The following is a 9,926-nucleotide window of genomic DNA, read 5'->3' as shown; positions in this document are numbered from 1 at the left end:
GGGTAACATGGGGTCCATCTCCCTCTTCTTTCGCAATGAATGATGACCCCGGTTTCTCTACCCAAATCAGGTTGATCGTGTTGATAGGGGCTTCTGGGAAAGGCTTTGTATCGACCATCATATTGGCTTAGGGTTTGTCAAGCAATAGTTTTCCCTTCACTATAAGATCTTGTATCCAATCTCTGAACTGGACACAATTGGCTATGGAATGGTTAAAGGTATAGTGCAACTTGCAATACTTCTTCCCCCTTAACTCTTCTGGCTTGGGCATCTTTTTAGTACTGTCGGGCAAAATTACTCTTGCTTACACCAGTTCTTCATAGATCTCAGGTGCCTTGGCCAAATCAAATAAATAACTCTGGTACTTTAGAGGTTTCATAGGGACGAACCTTCCATCGTTCATTATGATTTTCTGGTCTTTGATGGGTTGAACCAACCCTTTCACCATCAAAGGTTTGAAAGGCGTGATCATTTCAGCAGCACAAATATCAATTTCCTCTTTATTATGGCCCTCTTCATGCTTCGACCTTGCTTCTTCTACCTCCACACGATGAATTGTAACTTTGTTTTTGTAAAAAGGGGGAACCTTAGAGGTATGTTTCACTTGTTGTTCTTCTAGCAGCAACCTTTCATACTTTGTGGCAGCGATTACCAACTTCTGTAACTCGTTAAATTGCGTATCATAGAACCTTTTCCTCAGAGGTAACCTCAAAGCCCTCTGGGCAATTGATATAAGCTGAGCTTGGTTAACAGGGAATTGGCACCTCATTCTTGTTTTTCTGAACCTCATCATGAAATCCTCTATGGACTCATGGTCGTATTGTTTAACTTTAACCAGGTCATTGATAGTCATTTCTGGTTCTATTTTGTAAAACTGTTCATGGAAGGCCATCTCCATCTGTCCCCAGTTGGCAATAGAGTTAGGGGGCAATAGAGAGTACCACTAACATGCTAGCCCCGCCAATGAATTTCCAAACAACCTCAACTTGTAATTCAGGTTGTCTTCATATGCCACACAATGATTGGAGAATTTGAAAATATGATCTCTGGAAGACACACTGTCATCTTCTCATGTGAATGTTGGGAATGCAGGCATTTTGAAGTTGAAATGAAATGTGTTTTGCTCATCAATGTATTCAGGATAAGGTTTTTGATAGGTAACCCTGAATACTGGACGAGCTCATGGTTGAGCATTGCGAGCCACCGTCCTCCTTAATTCAGCTAACTTATCCCTCAGCTGCTGAGTAGCTGTATTGTTATTATGGAGGATAAGAGCAGATTCGTTCTTTGGGCTTCGGTTATTACCCGCACCTGCTTCCTTCTTTGATTCGGGCTTTCTCCAGTTGGCTCCCCCTCCCTTATTAGCCAATGGGGTAGCCTATAGGGAGGAGGCTTATCTGAGGTTGTGAAGCCTTCATTTCCGCTGGATTCTCCAGTCATTATGGGCATCCCATGCGTCGTTCTTTCTAGTTCGCTCTGCTTCCTATTATTAAATGATAATAATGGGAAGCTAGGGAATGCTTTCTTTAGAATTGGTTCAATTATGGGTTGACTTCCTTCAAGAACTTCATTTTTCTTTCCCCTATCCTTTTCTTCTTCAAATAGCGGTAATAGGAGAATAACTAGTTTACTTTCGGAGGTAGCCTGGCTCGTCACACCTCCTTGAGCACCTTTTGGGGTAGAAAACTCCAGATCTAGTCTCATCTGTAGATTTCCATGCTCTTCAATACTTGTATCATATTAGCTTGCAGCTCTTCATTAGTTCCTTTTCCTTCAAACCTTCTAGATGAAGTCGAGCTTTCCAGGACCGCCTGTCCTAATGGAGAAGAATGACTTCCTTGTTGATCTGTCATCTTCTAAAAGTTTTATGGCTTCTCTTTTTGACATACGAGATGGAAAGTGAATCCCACCGGGCGTGCTAAAACTATGTTCGTCTGGAGGAATTTTCGCTGGGGACGTTTCCTGGCCAACGAGGACACAGCTCCCCAAGAGGTTGGCGCTGGTTGATATTGTCTGTCAGGCTTCTGCTTATTGACGGGTTGTAAAAGAAGGACATAGTTAATTCTGAAATGTGCCTTTGTGGGGCCTTAGGTGTAGGCCTTGAGGCTCTCAATCAAAATTAACTTTAAGTGTTCAGGTGTGCCACTGTCATCTTTAGCATGACAGATGTATGTTTAGTTTATTTGTATATGTCTGAGAGACCAAGTGAGCTATGAAATGTGCCTTTGTAGAGCCTTAGGTGTAGGCTTTGAGGCTTCCCATCAAAACTACCTTAGTACTCGAACATATAGTGGTTGTTTCATTGTTGCGGAAGTATTACAACTATTATACTTAATCATCCAAGCCCGAAGAGCAGAATGAACCCATATAGGTGCCTTTGTAGGGCCTTAGGTATAGGCCTTGAGGCTTCATATCAAAATTAATTCTATACTCAAACGTTTTGTGGCAATCATAATATAACAGAAGTAAAACCAAGAAATAGGCTTGATTACTTGCGCCCCAAGTAACTTCGGACTTCTTGTTATCAAAAACTGTCGTGGATGGGTTAAGTCCACATAGAGTTCTTTTTATGCCTTGAGACCAAGGACTTTTGATTGATCAATCTTGTATGCTCGAAAGGTTAGAACTTAGTTCTGGTCAAGCTATGAGTGCGGATTCCAACTTTACTTTTACATGGTCGGGCACCATTGAACCAACAAGATTCAAGAACGAAGACGTCTTTTAATCATAAACTTGCTAGAAATAACTTGAATACAGATGGAAGTATACATCATACTACTAGATTTATGAATGAAAAGACATAACAAAGAGGATCGGGCAAGATTTCACCTTGTCGGGTAAGGCTGATCGTCTTACAGCTTCATCTCTTCGTGATTTACAAAGGGTTTGAGAGCTAAAAGGGGGAATTTGGGAAATGAGTTTACAGAAAGGAATCGATACTACAACAAGATTCAGACAAGGTAGCAGAGCTTTTACAAAGGTTTTTTGTGAAGGTTGATCCTGAAAAGGATGAAGGTTTGGTGTTGACTACAGCTTCGTATGCAAATCTGGCTTGAGCAAAGTTTGTGTATTTGTTTGTTTGATTGAGTGTCCTTATCTTTGATTTCTCTTTCCCCTTTTATAGACGATTTGGCTTGGCTGCCTTCAGTACCAATCTTGCCCGAATGCTGCTGAAGGGTAGTGACTCATCAGCTTTTTACTTGTACTGCCATTGTAAAGTACTTTTGAGCTGATTAGCTGGCTAGTCTACACCACTTGACTTCTAGGTAGGTGAGCAAGTGGCTTAAGTGATCTGCACTTAGTCGGGAAAAAGGGCTTCTTCTGCCTTCTGGGCTTCGGCTGCACCTTAGGCTTCTTTCCTTCTAGACCTCCTTCTGGACTAACTTCCTTTTGAGCCCAAAGTTCAAGTTGTAACCCAAACAACGGTAGTATCCTCTCATTGTTCTTCCACACGGACTTATAAACCGCAACTAAGGGTTTACTTGACGAACAACTTTGTTGGGTAACTACAAACATGCGTCGGCTAATCTTTGGTTGGTGGACATTTTTGACACGTGTCAAATGAACTTTTGACCATCTCGGGAAAAGTTTCTTGACGAATCACTTCATCGGATAAATAAGTTTATCACGATGGTATACCTCTTCGTCAATTAAAAATTTTCCTCTTTGGCGCCAAAAATTTACCCGACGAATCTTTTCATTGCCTACAAACTATGTTCGTCGTGTAAGAACTTTCAGTCAACCCAAGTTGTTGACTTATTTTGTCCTACCACTGGTAAAGTCCGTCGTGTAAGTTAGATTTAGCCAACATGATTTGTTCCATCGCTTGAAAATTCGTAGGGCAAGTTCAAATTTCTTGTATTGATTGCATGAAAACGATATGAACACAACAAACACAACCAATTTGTCAGGCCTACCATCAATGTGAAGATTACATCCAAATGTCCGCCCAAAATTGGAATATACATGTGGAGCATGTTAATTTACATAAAAGTTTGTGCTTACTCTAGAATCTTTGAAGGCTAATTTCTGTAATTAATGTTGAAAGGGCCATATCGTGACATCGTCCTCGCGCGCAATATTGGAATTGAGAATGTTACACTTGTCACAAATTCAGAATAAATTAACCAAAAGTATTTAGCTTGGAAAAGTTTCGTTTATTTCTAAACCCAAAAGCTAGGGCTTTACCCCTTTATTGTAAAAAGTGCTTTCTCAAGAGTTTTCTTATGGAATTGCTAGGACAACAGTAAAAAATATTTTTAGTGAAAATGTTTTGAAATTAATTTTAAATGAAAATATTTAAATTCTGTAAAAGTATTTCAAGTTCTATTGAAAACACAAAAATATTTTTTTTTTAGATTAATTTCAGTAATTTTAAAAGTACTACTAAACGTGTTCTTAATTTAGCAATCATTAAATACATGATTTAAAACAAGCTTCAACAACAAGATAAATTCTAATTTTGCTCTTTGTCAAAAAAGTTAGCTAGGTAGCCATATATTAATGTAGTCCAATATATGAGCATTATCTGCGATAAAATGGCAATCTCAAAGGTTTATGTGATCAGCGTGTCAGATACACACTTTTAACACTTTAAGTCTTTATCATAAACATTAAAAAAAATTGTGAAACGGAACCATATCGAAAAGATTCTAATGATAGCTTGAAAACGCGGGAAATTGTTTTCTACAAGTATAAGCATCGTTTCACGCATAGCTTGATGTGATTGGGAATTAATCATATTTAAAGAAATTACATAGACACAATATTTAATCTTGTTTTGATACTTGGTAGGATAACTACACTAGATTAATCTAAAAGTGCAGGGAGGGAGTTAGATACAGGGGTGAAATATATTATTTTAACTAACTTCATTAAATGTAAGTCTATGATCGAACACGGTTAATCTACAACTAAGATGCAAAAATAATATATTGAAGCTCATGAATTACTTGTGATGATATGCTGATATGGAATACTTGGTTATGACTATACATGACTTATATAAATGACCTTTTATGGATGAAATTTTAAGTTCGAAATTTCCAGCTAGTTGATAAAAAATAAATACTTCAATGCATGTTTCATATGTTGGAAAACTTAGCAATTTGGCTTTTTTTTTATTTTTTATGTTAAGGTATTTTTGGTATTGTATGTATTAGTGTTTTCTAGTAGGATAATGATTATATGCTTTCCTAATTGTTATTTGGGTTTTAGATTGCTCTCCAGTTTGTTTCATGATTCGATCTAAGTACACCATGTAACTTATTAGAAAAATTGAGTCTTAGTAAGATATATATAATAGTCGTTTCGTGATAAAATCTTCTTGATAATTTTGTAATTATTTTCTTTGGTGTATATATGGAGTATAATTTGTAGTCTTAAAACCAGTTTGTCTTCTATTTTGTAAACTAACTCACCCATCTGATCCAGGTTCTGATGAGTTGGTTTTCACGACTTCTCTTCGATCACAGCTTCAGCATCACGAGTTCTGCAATAGTGTGCCAACTAATTAAGTCGGCGACAAAGATGACAACAACACCACCAGTATAAATTTGTTAATTATTATTAGTAATGTAATTATTTATTGTGGGAAAAACTGTGGAGACACAAAAATAATTGTGCTTCTTTGGATGTGACTCAGAACGCATCTTCAAGCAACAGGTGGCAGCTGATATTTGTGACTTGTATAGAGAAAGAGAGAGCAGAAAGCGTGTGCGAGTAGGTTGAAATTTGAGGTGGAATGTATCATATTTCATATATTATAATCCAATTGTATTACTGTTATTGATTGGCGCCGCCAAGTACAAGTGAGCCCACGTATACATAGACAGAGAGTTTCATTGGAAGAGAAGAAGAGCCATGCATAAGTATCTCATGAGGATATAGTTTTGAACAGAGTTATTTTAGGGCAATCATATACCGAATACCAATTTCACAGCATTTCATACATTCTCGATATTTAATCAACAAAGTATCTATATTAAAGATCTCACATATATTGATAGTATCAATAAAATTTTACACCATATATATTAACGATATATCAGATGTTACTGTAAACACCAACTTTTTAAGATATTATTATCATTGACATGATATGAATGAAATATCAAACGCAAGTCACACAACTTGTCATCTAAATACGTGGATGCTGATTGCTACATGCATTATTTATTGCTTGGAAATCTAAATTTTCGGAGATGCAGTCGGCCCCTCTCTTCACGCCCTACCCTATGATCTAGGAGCTACGATGTGTGCATTCTTGAGAGTAGAAATATTTGAAAGCTCTAGTTCAACCAAACTTTCTTTGAAGTAGTGCAGATCGTTCTTTTCCTTGGGTTTAGAAATTGATCTTTGAAAACCTGAAAAAGTAATCTTGAACTTGGCCTTACTGATTACTGATTATTTGTTTCTCATTTTCCCCTTTTCACTCACCTTCAAATAATAGAGAAAGCAAAACCAGTTGCTGTCAACGTGATACCGATCCCTAGCTAGAGTCCGTGATCTTTAAGCTAAAAGCAGGCATTCGACGTCTAGAGAGATCCCACATATCTAAAACCCATGTCGGCTCCAGTACTGTTTTGGAGCAAATGATAAACTTTTATGCTACCGTGTTATTCTATACTAAATTCATTTAAACTAATATAAAAGGAATTCAAATTTGGATACAAAGAAATAACTTGATCTGCTCAAGTCTGCGTATATTATAAGTAAGATAGACAAACAATGTGAAGAGAAACAATTCTTTTCCTTTCTTTTTTTTTTTTTTTTTTTGAAAAAAAAAAGTGTAACAATATATTCCATGTTAACTTTTGTGAGACAAAAAGACGCGTGTACTTAACCTGGCACACAGTTTTGATTGGGTTTGGGGTTGGCACGTTGGGAAAATTTTTAGTTGTGGCAGGAATACGGATGGTACATCACGTGTTTTTATGTAAGTGTTGGAAAATTTTAATTTTTAAGTTATTAACTTTTTAACACACATATCCAACCATTTACATAAAGATACGTGGTGTACCGCATTGTGTGACGGTCACATTGAAAAATCTCTCGGCACGTTGGTTGGTTTGGAAGCCATGTATATCATCAATATGCCTCACTTTTTTTTAGAAATTTTCAGGCTACATATTGTTACTAGTTCACTCATATTATATCACACATGTTATTATTTATCAATACTATACATTAAATTTATAAAATATCAACATCAACATCGTGGTTTACTCACATTATAACACTTAATTAAATTAATAACAAATCATGAGTATACGACCGACACACCAATTTCTTTCCATGCCACCAGAATGTTTTCGAACCATGTTTGTGTCGTGGGTACGGGATATAGCTAAACTAGTGCTAGATCGAACACTTGCATCGCAATCGAGTCGAAACTATTACGTACGTAACAGTAAACATGAACTTCATTATATCTGGTCCATGCGCATTGGATTCCACTTACTGAGACAACTGATGATGATTAATTAACCATACTCATTATTATTGTGTTATTACTTGACATAATGATAAAATTAGGGGCTTTGGAAATTCGAAAGCCTCATACATCAGGGTTTGTGTGGTAGTATAGTACTAGCTAGTACCACCTTCATTTCGAGGGTTGGCTAGTCACGAGTTCATTGAAATGGTAATACATGTTCGATTTGCGGTTGATAGTTTAGGATCATTCCTTTGTAAATGAAAAGTTTTCTATATATCCATGTATAGGTAATCTACTTGGTCTTATATCACGTAACATATAATTCAGACCCAACAACAAATTAAACAGTTCGAGGACAACCTCCCATGCATGCATCAATCTTGCTAGCTAGCTAAATTATACACTAATCTTATTTTTTTTAAAGATGGGGTGATAATGTTCACCGATCATCCTCCAATCTTATTAAGATAAAAACAGAAATACAAATGAGGGTAATATAAAGCCAAACCTCGTAGATGGAAAAAAAAACATAGCAAGTAATACAGCAGGGGAATTAAAAAATTGACAACACTTACAAAGAAAAAATATGATAAAAATCATCTGAAACGATATTTGGTAAAAACAGAAAGATTATGAATATAAGCAGAAGCTGCACATGAAGGAATTTTAGACCACCAAGAATATGCATCGTGATCTGCACCAAAGTTAGCTAAGGCATTGGCCACACAGTTGCCATCACGAAATGTATGGAAAACAAAAACACTCATATTTCTAATCTGCCATAGCAATTGCTCTAATCAACACGCAAATACCAAGGAGTAATGAAACTAGGAAAACAATAATCGTCAATATTGTGGTCCACATTTTTGTAATGAAATAAAAGGCAAACTAAGAAAACACTGAAAAGATGATCGAATACTACTAACAAGTACGTATTAGTTAACATCCTGGTTGTCTTTGCTAGCTACTCAATTATTGCCACCAACGACACTTTCCATGATTAGAAATCATGAGGTGGAGCTAGACATAGTCTGAAATATCGATAATATCGACGAAATATCTTCGAAATATCGAAGATATTTCGGTTTTTTTAAAATCACGGATATTTCGGAACATATCCATGTACATATCGTACAAATATCGATAATATCGGAAAATATCGATGTCGATAATTTCGCTCACACTTCAGCAATATTTTGTCAAAATATCGGTGTAATATTGCTAAAATATCAAAAATATCGATGTAAAGGAAGGGAAAAAAAAAGAAAAAAAAAGAAAAAAAAAGGGAAAAAAGGGAGGAAAAAAAACACACAAAGGGGATTTGAACCCCTCCCATTTTACTTTTCCAATACTGTAACCACCATATATTACTTATGTTTTAGTGATAATATGCTAAAATATTTATATTTATATAAATGGCATGTTAACAATTACATGCAAAACTATTTTGGGGATTTATCATTTGATGAATACTCTTCACAATAAACTTACTCTACACGTAGAGATGATGAAGATAGTGAAAATTTTGAACCTCATAGGAACTTTATGTGGTACTAAATCACGCATGTATCTTACCATGCAATGTATAAAGTGTAAAATATTGTAGTAAATCATTATATATAAATGATTATGGTGTGTTTAATCTTTTTTTCATTTATTACTACATATTTTCTACACTCACAGTGTTTGCCAGCTCGCTGTATAATCAACTTAAATCAGTTAAATCCATCATGTAATGCATTTCCTTCTAATTGTTTTTGATAAACTAATAGATAATTGACTAAATAAACACTCTCCAAAGTTTCAATAAAAATTTCTAAGTTTTTTTTACAATTTCCGTGGTTTTTATTCAATTTTTATCGATATCGATAATATCCCAATATTTCTATCGAAATTTCCATGTTTTTGGACTACCGATACTTCCGATATCATCGATATTTTATACCATAGAACTAGATCAAGTGTTTTTTCTTTTCTTTTTTTATTTTTATTTTTTTCTTCAGGTAACCATCTTGGTCTCAAACACAAACATATGTATTCCGTAAGTTAGCTAATATAACATACATGCTTGTACAGATCCACATGCATCTGTCAGGCAAGAAAACAACAATCATTCAAAGTTGGTCGATTATGCCCAAATCGCCCCAAGAGGACCAAAAATAATATATTATTAATTACATTCTACATGTTTCGAGTTTGAGGTTATTATTTTTTAAAACTATAACAATTATGATTATATAGTCATTCGTTGAATTGATGACATGCCTAGTATGAGATCCATTATGATCTAACTTGATATAAAACATTCATTGTAGAGCTTCAGCTTCTCCTAAGTCAATACTTTTGTGTCACAAAACAACAATCAATGGTGCAATTTGGTTCAAACTGTGCATGTAAGTATGGTTTATACGATCATCATAGAAACACCTCTCATTTATAGCATGTCATTAATTTAATAGAGTATTAGACGTTTAAGCAGATAAAAAGG

Source organism: Malus sylvestris, chromosome 5, assembly GCF_916048215.2.
Source record: "Malus sylvestris chromosome 5, drMalSylv7.2, whole genome shotgun sequence".
Taxonomy (NCBI): Eukaryota; Viridiplantae; Streptophyta; class Magnoliopsida; order Rosales; family Rosaceae; genus Malus; species Malus sylvestris.
The sequence above is the reverse complement of the archived record's forward strand: the minus strand, read 5'-3'. Positions refer to the sequence as shown.